The sequence below is a fragment of the Sus scrofa genome, chromosome 9 (genome assembly GCF_054392235.1).
Source record: "Sus scrofa isolate SSC_HxYL_T2T_F1_AM1 chromosome 9, Sscrofa_HxYL_maternal_Yorkshire_Landrace_v2.0, whole genome shotgun sequence".
In the NCBI taxonomy this organism is placed as follows: Eukaryota; Metazoa; Chordata; class Mammalia; order Artiodactyla; family Suidae; genus Sus; species Sus scrofa.
In genome coordinates, this window is record NC_139391.1 from 141,584,810 (window position 1) to 141,600,813 (window position 16,004).

General features: G+C 42.6%; 1 long non-coding RNA gene across 1 annotated transcript in view; it reads left to right on the top strand.

Annotated features, from left to right (window-relative positions):
- Positions 1 to 340: 340 nt before the first annotated feature.
- LOC146400250 (uncharacterized) overlaps positions 341 to 16,004 on the top strand; it is a 54,461-nt gene continuing 38,797 nt past the window's right edge. Inside the window, exon 1 of the long non-coding RNA XR_014816892.1 lies at positions 341 to 539. This is a non-coding gene — a long non-coding RNA (uncharacterized LOC146400250). The remainder of the gene's footprint in view (positions 540 to 16,004) is intronic.

Genomic DNA, 16,004 nt, shown 5'->3' on the forward strand with positions numbered 1-16,004 from the left:
GCAAAACTGGGGAGGTGACGGTTGAGGAAAACTTTTTAAAATGTCCTCGAGGCTGCCAGATGTCCGGTTGAACCCTGGCTGCCCTGAGTCTTTCTTTAAACGATTCCCCTTCTTGCATCACACATGTTGCCCTTATCTTTGGGCTGGTTTGAACATAACAGTTTTCAGTGCTTTTGGAGACAGCTGGCCGATTCTCATGGTCCTTGGGATCACTGGAGGGACAGCCAGCAACGGCCAGATCCTTCTGTGGTGAGAACACAGGGACCACCTCTCCCTGTGAAATTTCAGGGCAGAAATTCCGCCAAAAGGGATGTGTCTCTTCTTGGCAGAGCTGAGGTTTGCACATCTGTCTCCAAAGCCCGGCTCTCCGTGTCTCCATAAAGAGGTGTGTATGTGGGGGAAGGCGCCAGCCAAGAACCTGAGACCAAGCACTCAGATACACAGCCAAAGAGATGGGGTGGAGGCGCCCAGGAAGGGCGAGGCCGGAGGAGAGAGAATTGTTCCTCCTGTTACTGAGTCTAAGCTCATACTGCTCACCAGTAAGTTGGGAGACGAGGGCTTGGGGAAGGAGAGACTTTATCCGTTAAGTCATCCGACCAGGAAGATGGTGAACTAGTGTCTTGGGGGAGGGGGTACTGGTTTCTTTGGAGAACAAAGTGGGGTGGGACGGTGGCTGCGGGGGGGGGGGGGGCGGCGGTGAGAAGGAAAAGGAAAAAGGAGATAAATTGTTGCAAGTGTTTCCTGGTTCCAGCCAGACTCTGAAGGGGGATGTGTTAATTTCTTCTTTCCTGCAGCCACTCCCTGGCAGCCTGGTCTGGGTGTTCCCTGTCAGCTCAGCAAAGGCGTTCTAGCTTAACCCTGGGCATGGGAGGCAGCCGTCTGGAGATGGGCCATTAGGGATACTTTGAGTTACAGGCAACATCCTTTTGGTGATTCACTTGTAGCAAGAGTAGTAGATACAAAGTTAAAGAAAGGGATCCAATATGGAGTCAGATTTGCTTTTCCCTGTTGCCATACCAACTCCCAAGGTCAGACCCAGAAAAAGGGCCCCAGCCTTCACTGTGCATAGACGGCCCTCCAGCAGCTCTGAAAGCACACGTGTGCTCGGGCCTCATCCTATGAAGTTCTGGTTGGATTGCTCAGCGGAGGTACTCACGGGTATTTAAAAAGAGGCTCATAGGTGGTTTGAATGTGCTGGCGGGCCTGGAAACCACTGGTTTTCGAGGCTTAGCTTCCAGCTGAAGGCAAAGGGAGGCAGCCCGGAGAGTCCCAGGGAAGATCTCTTCCTCAGGGAAACCCCAGTGCTTCGCCCAGAGCCCATCCCGTGACCAGGGAAGCCCTGCCCAGGTTATTCAGCATCATCTTTAGACAGAATCACTTAACGGGAGACGCTAATTTATTTATAAAATACTTCTGCGAGATACCCAGGTGAATGTTTGATGGAATAACTGGGGACCAGCACCAAGCCAAGGTGACACACAAACATCACATCTGGTTTAGCAAGGACAGTTATCAGCTCCTGCAAAATAATTCCTACCCCAAACTTCCCATTTCTATCAGTAGCACCACCAGAATTCCGCTTTCTTGGATTTTTTTTTTTTAAATCTTCCTGCCTCCTCAACTGTAATATTCCAGGGGGTCAACAATTCCTGCGGATTTTCCTGAGAACTGTCACTCACGTTGTCCTTTCTTCAATCCCACACAGATTCTCAAAACTTTACACCCTAATTCTGTCATGTCCTCCCGACTGGAGTCTCGGCTCTGGTCTCACTAAGTTTGTAGCCCTTTCCCTGTATTTCTCCTCTGTGTTGAAAAATCTGTCGCATCGAAATTCCTTATCCCAGCATCTTCATTCCCCCGTCACTCCTTAGCTTTGGTCCAGCGCAGACTCATCTCACAGGCATCGTGTCCTGTCTTAAACGTGGGCGAACCAGCCTCATGCTCAGCCCCTAGGCTACATTCCTGGTGGATCTTGCAGCTGCTTCCTGTGACTCCCTGAGCTGGTCCTGGTTCAGCAACTTTTCTGCTCTGTGGTGGGTGTTGAGGAGTTAGTTACCAGCAAACTGAACATCTTGCAACAAAGCACAAACATTCCTGTGAATCAGATGAAGTGACAACCCAACAAGGAGGGTGGGTTGGGAATTAGGGAAGGAGTGATGGAAGGTTTTCTGTCAGGTTGAACTCCATGAAATTGCGTTTCTCTGCATTAAAGGGGGGGGTGTTATGTGGCACAGATGAGTTTAGAGGAGGTCCATGGTGGTGGGGGGTGGAGGAGATGGAGCCGCCGGAAGGGTGGTGCCCTTTGGCTCAGTCTCCTGGGGCTGGAACAGAGGTCCCCTTCCCTGAAAGAGTGGGCGTGACGTAGGGACGAATGGTGGCATTGCTGGCACATGGGCAAGTGGGCATCTCTCAGCAGTGACGCTGATGCCGAGATGGAAGAGCACCACCCAGGGCCTGGGAGGAACTCAGCTGGCAAATGTGCCACACACACATACACACAAAAGCAAAAGCAGAGAAACCAACCAACCAAACAACAACAGCAACAACCCCCCCAAAACCCCCCCTGTAAGTACGATGTGCATGGATATTTAATTATTTTCCTTTTTCTGCAGAAAGGGGGTTTTGGATTCTTTTATTACTCATTACTTATTTATTGCTAGCAATGACAATGCATAAGGAACATCTCGCTAGCTGGGTCTTTGTTCACATTCATGGCTATTTCTCTATGAAAGCCTAGGGTGGAATCCCTTGGTCAGTGACACGAGCCATGCACAGCTGTTGGCTCTGCACTGTCACCCGCCCACCAGAGTGGCCTGGGCATCAGCTTCCCCTCCACCCCCTTGTGAGGGGGCCTGTTTTCCTACCTGCTGACAACAGTGTTAGCATTTTGTCAGCGTGATATTAGGCAAATCATAGCTTATTACTTTTTAAATGACTTTTTAATCACTAATGTTGCTGAACGTTTATTTTGGACACCTGCATGTCCTTTGTGATTCTATTTTTCACAATAAAGGCAATTTATTTCATGTAAAATTATTTCATTTTTATACTTGTTTGAGTCCCAAACTGGCTAGATTAAGAAAATAAGCTTGCTGCCACAAGTACCCTGACCCTGAATTCATATTTAATGTTGATGCTAGGTGACTTGTCAAGTTCTAGGCATTTCTGGCATCTCTTTGCATTTTTGTTTTTATTGCCTGGAAAGCCTACCAGGAAGTTAATATCAGCTAATGTCTGAAAACACTTTATGATCCTTATAAAAGTCCTCTACACAATTTTATCATACATTTAGCTAATGTTAAAAAGGTGTATATTAAGTACACAGAAGGGGAGTTCCTGTTGCAGCTCAGCAGGTTAAGGACCCAACGCTGTCTCTGTGAGGATGCAGGTTCGATCCCTGGTGTGGCTCAGAGGGATAAGGTTCCAGTGTTGCGGTGAGCTGTGGTGCAGGTTGCACATGCAGCTTGGATCCAGCATTGCTGTGACTGTGGTGGAGGTCACAGCTGCAGCTCCTGTTTGACCCCTAGCCTAGAAACTTCCATATGCTGTGGTGCAGTCAAAACAAGAAAAAAAGACAAAGTAAAATTACACAGATGGTAAGAAAATGAGGGAGGGACAGACAGACAGAGAAAGAATGAGAGAGATATACAGAGAGACAGAGAGAGAGAGATCCACAGAGAGAGACCTTCAGAAATAAATAGAACACATTTTTAGACCCGGAAGTCAAATCAATGTGCTGGTCCACACGAGAGTGGTGTCTTCAGAACTGTACCCCTGCCTCGCAGTTCCTGTCGTGGCTCTGAGGTAAGGAACCCGACTAGTATCTGTGAGGACTCGGGTTCGATCCCTGGCCTTGCTCGGTGGGTTAAGGATCCTGCGTTGCTGTGGCTGTGGCTGTGGGTAGGCTGGGATTTGACTCCTAGCCTGGGAACCTCCATATGCCTCAGGTGCAGCCCTAAAAAGAAAAACACAAAACAAAACAAAACCAAAACCAAACCTGTATCCCTGCCTAGATTCCTGGTTTGTTTTTCCGGGATGAATATTCATCATCTCATGAATTCTATCCACCAGCACTGGCTTTTCAAGTCTATCAAATGGGTCATAGTGGCCCAGGCATGAAGTCAAGGTGCAAGAGAGACAGTTGAGCACAATTTCCTTTAAGCGACTTTCCCCCTCAAGGGCTTTCGTTGTATGATTTCTAACTTTCTAAAACAAAATTCTGTCTGTTGATCCAAAGTTACCAACCTGGAATACGGACACCGCAACCTGCAGAAAAAGATGAATAGACCTGAAGGAGTCGGAGTGACTCTTTTGCCAAATTATAAAAATATTTGCTCAGAATCATCCAAGTTCAGCCCTTTTTTCCCGAAGGAAGAATGGGTTTAGGGTGTGATGTGAAGCCAGCCCGCGTTCTGGGACCCACGGTGGGGAGAGTTTTCGTCATCATGAAAGTCAAGGGAATGCTTGCTTCGTTGATTGAAATAAAGACATTTTCTTAACTAGAAATGGTAAGAGGTTGTGCTGGTTTAGTTAAGAACTGACTTATTTGTCCAAAGTTAAAACTTCGGAGAGCAACAGCTTTTATAAGAAAGAACACGGACTCACAGCAACAGGTGAGATAAAAGTAAGGCTGTTTCCTTCCGTCGTGCTCTCTTTCTGAGGATGGGAATCCTTAACAGGAGAGGAAACGTGAAAGGAGACAGCCTCCAGGTCCCTAAAAACGGGCTTGTTCCTTGTGTGGCCTGGAAGGACCACCACTGGGTAGTTGGTCATAGAGAGCATGTCCTGCTACCTGGGGGCATCACAGAAAATGGGATCACTGACCCCGCCTCTTCTCTAGAGCCCGCAGGCGGGATGTTGCAGTTACACAGCTGGGACACCGGGGGAGGTCAGGGCGGAAGGGACTGCCCAAACGCTGGTCACCACACATCCTTCCTAAACAATACAGAACTCCGGCAAAGACAGATAGAACCGCCCGACTCCCACAGCTTCTACACGCTTGTCCACTGACAACACCGCGGCTGCATCTCACCTAAGTATAAACAGAAGGCCCGATTCCTGGGGGAGCTCTTTCCTGGAGCTTGCACCCTGAGACTTTGCAGAAGACAAAGCAGGGTCCCAGAAAGCTGCACAGATACAAAAAGAGGGAGACGGTGAATGAACAAAGCCATCTCCAAAGAGTCAGCATTCAGGGAGTTCCTGTCGTGGCTAGCATCCATGGGGACGCAGGTTCGATCCCTGGCCTCGCTCGGTGGGTGAAGGATCTGGCGTTGCTGTGGCTGTGGTGTAGGCGGGTGGCTACAGCTCCTGTTCAACCCCTTGCCTGGGCACTTCCATATGTTGTGGATGCGGCCCTAAAAAAGTCGAAAAGACCAAAGAGTCAGCATTCAGTACAAATTAACAAGGAGACAAACCAAACCTGAACAGGAGTACTGGATTTTCAGAGCAGTGACCCTGGCAAGGCACTTGGAGGGGCCTGGGAGGCCTAAGGGGACATCTTGGAAAGGCAGCACTTCTGGTGACAAGAGGCTAAAAAGACGGGGGAGGCAACCTTTGGCAACTGTGTTTTGAAAGACAAAACAAGCAATAGGCAGAAACTCTGGACCCTATAAGACAAATCAAACAAAACCCCAAAACTCCAAGGTCACATACCACTCCCAGTATTGCTTCCTAAAAACAGTCACCTGGAGAAGAATCATGCCTCGATACACTGAGGAGAGAAAATGGCTTGAACTAGGAATGCTGCAAGCACCCCAAGCCACCAGCCCCGTGCACTGAGAGAAGAGAGGCAAGTGTTTTCATCTCTACTGTGTCTCGCCAAGAAAATGCAACGGGAGAATTAAATACTAAAGCTGGTGAAAATTCGCTCCTCCTGCCGTCACGATCAACCCTGAAACAGAAGAGAGTGTATTTGAATTCAGTATCCCTAAAGAAGCATTTACAATGTGAAGAAAAAAATCTCCCTTAGATCAAAATTTAAAAACACAAATAGACAGAAAATTGGGAGAAATTAAATGAGAGTTTCAGAAGAAGAATAGAAGAAGAAATGACACAAACTCATCAGCAATAAAGACCCGATTGAAGATCCCACGGAAGAAGAGATTCACACAAACACTAAATAAGGACAAAGAAGAAAAGCAGGACAGAAACCAAGATGAAATGAAGATGAAATAAAATAGAAAAAAGGGTCAGAGAGAAAGTCGTTGAGATGAGAGACCGCAGAGAAGATGCAACTTATACACAATTTGCATCTCAAAACAATGGAAAAGGATTCGTAGTTAAGCTATAATCCACAAAAATTTCTGGAAACGAGCTGGGTCTACATACTGAAAAGACCCAGTAGGTACCCGTGAAAATTCATCCAGCATCATCAACTCTGAGACATCTCCTAATGAAATTATTAGACTTAAAGCATGAATTAAAAAGCCCAAGTTCTTCAGGCAAAAAATTAAATAACTTTGAGTGCAGCATAACTAGAGTGGTCCCATTCTGCTTGAAAAAAAAGAAAAGAAAAAAGAAGCAAAGCAAAGCAACAGTGGAGCAGCATTTCTCAGAAGTTAAGGAAGGAAGATGCATAATCAAGAAGTTACTTCTCAAGGAGCAAAGCTGTAGAAAAAGCTTTAAGCGTGCAGGGGTCAGGGAATACCACATGCCCACGAGGCCTTCTTGATCAATCTGTGGTCAACTTTGTCCAACCAAGAGAGACTGCACAATGTCAGGTCCTGAGCATTTAATACTCTTTAATTGTAGACCTAAGCCTGAATCAAAACACTGAGAAGGGAGAGTGAACGAGGACAGTATAAGCTCATTGATTAGTAAATAAATGGGGTCAAATGAGATGGTTAAAAACTGAATCAAGGAGTTCCTATTGTGGCTCAGTGGAAAGAAATCTGACTAGGATCCCGAGGACGCAAGTTCAGTCCCTGGCCTTGCTTAAAGATCCGGCGTTGCCGTGAGCTGTGGTGTGGGTCGTAGACACGGCTCAGATCCTGCATTGCTGTGACTGTGGTGTAGGCCAGCAGCTACGGCTCTGATTCTACCCCTAGCCTGGGAACATCCATATGCCATGGATGTGGCCCTAAACAGAAAGAAGGAAGGAAGGAAGGGAAGGAAGGAAGGGAAACAAACCTGAATCAAGCAGTTAATAAAAGTTTAAGCACAAAAATACAACTCTTCTTAAATAAAACCATTTAGAAATAAAACTACAAAGAAAAATATACCATGTAAAGAGACAGCAAGTAGAATACACAGTATAATTATAACAAAAACAATTGGACAGAGTTGAGATCAAGCACAATTGTCGTATTAATAAATGTGAGTGGGCTTAACTGACTCATTAAAAAATACTTTAAACATGGCTCACAAAACAAGATACAATTCTGGTATACATGGATCCCTCCCTTACCACCAAAATAGTGAATGAGTCAGAAAGGCTAAAAATAAAGGGTTAGCAGACATTTGGTCCACGCCAAAAGGACTTTGATGTGTGGTCCTGTTTGGTCCTGTCTGAAGTACGAATGGGGACATTTAGTCCCCACCCAAAGGTCCTTGATATTTGGTCCTGTTCAAAACCATTTGGCATGGATGAAACATACTCGTGGGCTTTTGGGCAGGACCAAATTTCCAGAGCCTTTCAGTATGGACCAAATGTCCTGTGGATATTTTGAACAGGACCAGAGGTCCTGCAAGGAAAACAAAGGGATTTTTCTACCAGGAAAACAGAAACAAGTGTGCAGAGATTGCTATTATACAGCACAAGGAATATAGGCAATATTTTATACCTTTAAATGAGCATAATCTATAAAAATTTTGAGTCACTGTGTGGTATACCTAAAACTAACATATATTGTAAGTCAACTATACCTCAATTTAAAAATAACTGCAGAGGTTGCACTCATGATATCAGCCAAGTATAATTCAAGCCCAAGGCATAGAACTTGACTAAGAAGGACACTTTTTAGTATCAAAACACTTGACTAAAAAGAATACCCCTACTCACAAGGAAGACACAGCCGTTATAAACTCTATGCACCAAGTAACATGGCAAACACCTTTATAGAACAGAAACTACATAAAATACAAAAAGATGAAACATCCTCATAATGGCACAATTTAATACCCATTCTTATAAAAGGCAGATCCAAGTAGAAAAAAAATAAAGCATAGAAGATCTAAGTAATACAATTCGGAAGGCGGATCTTATGTTTACACGTCACCGTTTCCATCTTTATCATATGGATACATGTTTCTTAGGCACATGGGTGACACTAACCAAAAATGATCATATAATAGGTTATAAACAAAACATCCTAATGTTCCATAAAGTAGGAATATTACAACCTGATCACAGGTAATAAAATTAGAAATATATCCCAGCTCTTACTATGGTGCAATGGGTTAAGCTGCCTTGTAAGTCTCAGCTGCGGGTCAGATTCGATCACTGGCCCTGCAACTTCAATATACCATGGGTGTAAGAAAAAGAAAAATAGAAATACATCACAGAATAAAGATCTTCTCTCATTCACCTGAAAATTAAAAAACAAAACAAAACTCAAAACCTTCCATTAAACAACTATTGGACAAAAGAGGAAATATAGAAAATACACTCCTAAAAAGTAATGACAATGGAAACACTACATATTAGACTCTGTAAGATACATTTAAACTAGTAATCAAAGGAAAATTCATTAAAAACACCAGTAGAAAAGAAAGAATGAAAATAAATGACTTAAATTTTCAACTCCAAGAGGTAGAAAAATAGCAATAAAGTGAACTAAAGGAGGGGACAAAAGAAGGGGAAAATAAAGATAAATGCATAAATTAATGAGGCAGGGAATAGAAAATCAGTCAATTAAAACATCAAAATTGTTAGTTAAAAAATGAACGAGTAGCAAAAGCATTAGCCAGTCTGGTCAAGAAAAGGGGAAGAAAGGACAAATGTACAAAATATGAAATGACAAAAGGGAAAATAACATTGAAAAAGGATACATTTTAAAAAATCAAAATGTTATTTTACAGACCTCCATGGAAAGAAGTTTTAAAACTTAGATATTGATAATGCTCTAGGAAAAAAACTGTTTACCAAAATTGTACGCACTGGAAATAGAAAGATGAACCCATCGATTTTGGTAGAAGAAATAAAATGTGAAAGGCACTTCCCAGTAAGGAAGGAGCAGACCTTCTCAGATGTTCTTACAGGCGAGTTCTCCCAAATGCATGGACCGTGTTCCCCCTTACTCAGAACCAGGGACTTTAGAGTGAAACTGTTCCGATAGATCCTCTCTCACTTATAGATTGACAACCACTAACATAAATGCCAACGCATCCTGTGCACACAGCTGTGGGATGTGGTACTTTCACACTGAGCCCATGGGGGTATAATCGGCACAGCTCTCCTGGCAGGATCTCTGGCAATATCTGCGAAAACTAGAGGTGCATTTCGTTTTTTGACCCAGCAACTCCAACTCTAAGGATGTTCCTGGGAGATGCATCTCCAAACATGTAAGAAATAAACATGCACAAAGTCACCTAAGAAACATGCGAGATGTATGATTCAGCAGCTGTAGGAGGGTTGTTGAACCACCTGTGGTCACATATGCAAAGGAGTAACAGGCAGTGGCTGGAAAAAAGAAGGAAGGAGTTCCCTGACTGGTGGCGGGTGAAGGATCCAGGTGGGATTGCCGCTGTGGCGAGGGTTTGATCCCTGGCCCGGGAATGTCCATGTGCCATGGATGTGCCCCCCCCTAAAGAAAGAAGAATGAAAAAGAGCTTTATGAATGATCAAGACAGCTTCTTAAATTAAAAAAGCAAAGAGAAAAAGAATGGCGATAGTGTGTTTCCTATTATGTAAACATGAGGGAGACGGGTTCCCTTCAGGGGGTTAAAAACCCGACTAGGAACCATGAGGATGTGGGGTTTGATCCCTGGCCTTGCTCAGTGGGTTAAGGATCCTGCGTTGCCACAAGATGTGGTGTAGGTGGCAGACTCGGCTCAGATCTGATGTTGCTGTGGCTGCGGTCCCCTAGCCTGGGACCTTCTATATGACTTTGGGTGCAGCCATAAAAAGCAAAAAAAGAGAAATGTGAAGGGGAATGATAGATATACATAAATCGATTTTTTCTTTTTTTTGCCTAAAGAAACATGGAAAGGATAAACTAGAAACTGCGATGGGGCACTGACCCTTCCCTGAGTGTTATTTTTTTTGTAATTTGGACTTTTGGAACTATATTAATGTTTCACACATACAATACTTTTTGAAAATCAACAAAGATGTTGACAGAAAGGCTTAAAATGTATACAAAGTAAAAAAATCGAACTTACCCATATTTTAGAGGAGTAACAGACCACATCAAAGGGAAAAATAAACTCAAGTAATTTTTAAATGCAGTTATTTTGACAGTATATACTCAGGGTGAACACAAAAACTTGTATTTATTTACTGTTTATAAAATTTTAAGTAGGAAGTTTGGTGTCACTTAGCAACTCTGAAAGTTTTTTGTTTTTTTCCTTTTTAGGGCAGCACCTGCGGCATATGGAAGTTCCCAGGCTAGGGGTGGAATTGGAGCTCCAGCTCCTGGCCTACACCACAGCCACAGCAACCCCAGATCCCAGGCACGTCTGCGACCTACACCACATCTTGTGGCAACACTGGATCCTTAACCCGCTGATCAAGGCCAGGAATCAAACCTGCGTCCTCATGGATACTAGTTGGGTACTTAACCCGTTGAGCCACGACAGGAACTCCATCTGAAAGTACTTTTTGTATGTTCTAGTATATTTTAGGATTAAGTAATAAGTAAATATATGCCGAATGAAGAGAACTAGGTTTCTTACTTTTGGAGAGGTAGTTGCAAGTGTGAATATAGGGAAAATTGGAATAAACTGTGTTATTGGAGTATAATTGTATATTGGCATGTAAGTGGAGACATCAGTGAGAACGCATATATTTTATCTATCTTCTGTCTGTCCATCCATTTATTATCTACCTATCATCTATCTATCTATCATCTACTATCTATCTCTCTCTCTCTCTCTATCATCTTTCTATCATCTATCTCTCTTCTGTCTATCTATCTATCATCTACTATCATCTGTCTACCCATCCATTTATTATCTACCTATCATCTACCTATCTATCTCTCTATCATCTATCTATCATCTTTATCTATCTATCTATCTATCTATCTATCATCTGTCACCTATCTCTCTCTCTATCTCTCTATTATCTATCTATCTATCATCTTCTATCTATCTATCTATCTATCACCTATCTATCTTATTATCTATCTATCATTTGTCACCTATCTATCTATCTATCTCTCTATCTCTCTATTATCTATCTATCTGTCTATCATCATCTCTCTCTCTCTCCCTCTCTCTCTCTCTCTATATATATATCATCTATCTCTCTATCTCTCTATCTTCTATCTCTCCATCTCTCATCTCTCTACCTGCCTCTTTTCCTAGTGCTATGGCCAGAAGTCAGGAGGAGTGACACTTGGCACCTGTGAGCACACCTGGTGCCAAGATCTTGATTTTCTAAGTTTATTTTCCCTTAAGAAGAAAGGAGATGCCTTGGATAAGTAATTCATTCCAGGGCTGGGCTGGGAAAATACAAGGCAAATCCAGAACAGCTTATTCAAGAACATACGGAATTGCCCGAAGAATAATGGCGATATTTCTAAAGGACACGGCAAAGCCGAAGGACTCCACTGGCGAGATCTAGAGCACTTTGAGGCTCAGAGTCGATGTGACTAGTGGGTTTTAACCTATCGGGGAGAGTCAGAATCCGTTAAATCCATACCAATAGAAGTGAGGAAATGAGTGGGAGAATAGAGAAAATTTCTTACAACAGGATACCAGTCAATAAGGACAGAAGAGACAATTCCATTTCAAATGAATAATTCTGTTACTCCTCTGAAAACCACCACTGATCAACAATTATAGGAATAACTGATTTAGGCAAGAATCATCAGTGGCTGAAACTAGTGAGTAAAAGCTTTTTGGGAAACAGGGTATTTACATAGCCTCAAGTGTCTCCCCATAAAATAGTCATTAATTACAGAGGAAAAAAATGCAACTTTACCGTAGAGAAAATTGTCAGTATTCTCCTTCATCTCTGTGGTCAAAATGAACATCACCAGTTTGGGGACACGCTAAAATGCACCCCCTGATATGATGCCGTGAAAAGAATGAACTGTCGCTTTTGTGTTCTTATTGACTGAAATGGATACTTTGAGTCACATTTAAGAGGTCACAGTTAAATCCACTCGAGACACATTCTATCAAACACAACAGTTTCAATCACGGTAACATTCTTAACTTCACGAAGTTTAAAGCATGAGGAATTGACTAAGGGGAGCTAAAGACACGGCGACTGAATATGAGGCACGATGATTCTAGGTGGGCCCTTGGACCGGGAACATTTTTTCTCTTGCTGTAAAGAACAGTATTGTAGGAGTTTGTGAAACTTGAATACGATCCGTAGATGATAGTACAGAGTTCACGCCAATTTTCTGACTTTTGTAATGGTGGTGTAGTTTCATGAGAGAATGCCCTTCTTTTTGTTGTTTTTTTTTTTTTTTTTTGGAAATACGCATTAAAGTATTTAGAGGTTAAATGAATCATTACCTCTCAAATGTTTCAGAAAAAGAGAGAAAATGATAGAAAAACATGGTTACGTGTCAACATTTATGGAATCAATAAAGGGTATATTCTTTGGACTACTGCACATTTTCTGCGAATCCGATATCATTTTGTGTTTAAAAGTTTTGAAAAATGACCGGAAACAATTGAAACGTATTAAAACAACACAGTGGGGAAAGATATTTGCAGTGCGGTGTAACTGACCAAGGCCTTGTTTCCAGAATGTGTAAAGAATGCTGTCAAATCAGAAGGAAATGGAAAAACAAGGTAAAAGAAGGGCAAGAGGAGTTCCCGTCATGGCTCAGTGGTTAATGACTCTGACTAGGAACCTGAGGTTGCCGGTTCGATCCCTGGCCTCGCTCAGTGGGTTAAGGATCCTGCGTTGCTATAGCTGTGGGGTAGGCCGGCGGCTACAGCTCCAATTAGACCCCTAGCCTAGGAACCTCCATATGCCGTGGGATCAACCCTAGAAAAGGCAAAAAGGCAAAAAGACAAAAAAAGAAAAAGAAAAAGGGCAAGGAGCCTCGAGGCGTTTCCAAGAAGAGGACCCACGAGTGGCCAAGAACACCTTTATTTTGCACCCTCGTTAGAAGCATGAGCGTGTCCCAAGGTGCACAGTTCTTTGTCCTTAGCGCCTTGAAGATACTGCTTCGCGATTGCTGCTCAGAAGCCGGCTGTCCGGGTGCCCGAGCTCTGTGCTAACTGGTCTTTGTTACCTGTGAGCTTGAAGGCGCTCTCTCTCTATTCTTGGTTTTCTGCCCTTTCACAGCTGTGTGTGGGTGAGATTTTATTTTTATTTGCTCTGGTTAGAACTCAGAGTGAATTGGCTGAAAGATCATGTCTTTCTACATTTCTAGAAAATTCTCAGTGCTTATCTCATGAAATATTTATTTTCAGTTATTTCCTTTCTGCTTTTCAACTAAAATTCCTTAAAAATAGAGTGTCTGTGTCTTCTAACTGTTCTTTCATAAAAGAAAAAAAAAGCTTTGTTTCTCTAGTTTAAGTTTGGGGTAAATTCTGTGTTTTAGCTCACACATTCACTTTTGGCATCAATTTTAGAACTCATCCAAATTTTTGATTTATTAAATTTTTATTTTAATGTCTGTGTCCTTCCTTCCTTCTTCCTCCCTCCCTCCTTATCTCTCTCTCTTTCTCTCTTTTTCTTTCTTTCTTTCATCTTTTTAAGGCTGCACCTGTGGCATATGCACGTTCCCAGGTTAGGGGTCAGATTGGAGCCACAGCCACGCAGGCCAGGGATCAAACCTGCATCCTCATGAATACTAGCCAAGTTCATTACCACTGAGCCGCAGTGGGAACTCCCTATATTTTTTTTATTTCCAAGAATTAATTTTGTTAGTAGTCACTGTCTTTTTTCCCTTCGTGTTCTGTTTTTTCCCACTTTACCACTCATCTTAAGTTTACAGTTTTTGGTGATTGTAAAGTCTTGTAACAACAAGGAAGATATCAAACAGTTCTTTGAGCCCCAAAGTTCCCTTGTGAACCTCTGCAGTTAATCCTTCTCAGGCTCTTAGCTGTGGGCAATAATTATTCCATTTTTGCCTTTTATAGAATTTTCATTTCTCTTGGATGAACACCTAGGAATAGTTGAATTATGCACTAAGCGTCGGTTTAGTTTTATAAAACACTGCAAAACTGTTTTCCAAAGTTGCTGCATCGTTTTACATTCTAAGCAGGTTGGGAGAGTTCCCTTTACTCCACATCCTTGTCAACATTTGATACTTTCAGTCTTTTAAGTTTTAGCCACTCTAGTGCCCGTGTATCTCATTGACGTTTTAATTTCTATTTTCCTGACCACAAAAGGCATTGCCCATGTCTTAATGTGTTTATTGATCATACATATTTTGGACATAAGTCTTTTGTCAGATAAATGCTTTTCAAATGTTTTCCTCTGCTCTGTGGCCTGTCTTTGCATTTTCGTAAAGCTCTTTGAAAAAGCAAACATACCATTTTGATGACGTTCATTTCACCAATATTTTGCTCTGTGGTTTGACTTGTTGTAGCCTGTTTAAATCGTCATTGCCCAACACAAAATCACAATGATTTTCTCCAACGTATTCTTCTCAAAGTTTTATCATTTAGCCATTGCATTTAGCCCGTGATACAATTAAGTTTATTTGATGTGGTATATGGAGTAGAGGTCGAGGTTCATTTATTTTCCTGCAAGTATCCAGTTGCACCAGGAGCAATTTGGGTGAAGATCAAGCTCTTTGGTCGCAAATCACTTATCCACATAAGCGATGATCTGTTTCCAGATGCTTTCTCTTTTGTTCTGTTGGTCAAGGTGGATGTCAGTATATCAGTTCCATATTGTCTTGAATTCTGTGCTTAAGTTTGGAATTAGACAGCACGAGTCCCCCACTTGTCTTCTTCTTTTACAAAGTTAATAAGCATATGAAAAAAGCTCAGAGTCATAAGTTTTTAGCTTATTGCGAATTAAAACAACCATGAGATACCACTATAGACCTGTTGATTGGCCAAAATCTGGAACACCGACAACACCAAATGCTGGCGAGCATGCGGAGTGACAGGAACTCATTATTGCTGGTGGGAACCCAAAACTGTACAGCCACTTTGGAAAAAAGCTTAGAGGTTTTTTTTTGTTTTTTGTTTTTTTTTTTAACAAAACTAAACACATTTCTACCATATGATCTAGCAATTGTGCTCCTTGGTGTTTATGCAGAGGAGCTGCGTAAACATATGTCCGTACACAAACCCATACGTGATTGTTTAGATCAGCCTTATTCATAACTGCAAAACCTGGAAGCCACCAAGACGTCCTTTAGCAGGTGAATAATTAACCGTGGTACATCCAGACAGCTGATGGCTAGTAAATGGAATATTATTTAGTGCTGGAAAAACGTGAGCTATCATACACGCAAAGACAAGTAGGGCTCTCCAGTGCATAGTACCACGTCAGAGAAGCCAATCAGGAAAGGCTGCAGACTCTGTGATTCCAACTCCGTGACATTCCGAAAAGGCAAAACTACGGAGATGCTAAAGGGGTTGGGGATTGAGGGGAGGGATAAATAGGCAGAGCAGGGAGGGTTTTTAAGGCAGTGAAACTATTCAGTATGATACACGAAGCTCTAAAACGTGTCATTATGCACTTTCCTGGTGGTTGTAGAAAGTACACCACCAAGAGTGGAACAGTGGAACAGTGCAAAGCGTGGACGTGGAGGGATGATGGCATGAGTGTGCGGGTTCCGGTGTAACAAGTGTACCGTCTGGTGGGGTGTTGATGGTAGGGAGACTGTGTGTGTGTGAGTGTGTATGTGTGTAGCAGGGAGGCTATGTAGGAACGCTCCATACTTTCTGCTCAATTTTACGGTGAACTTAAA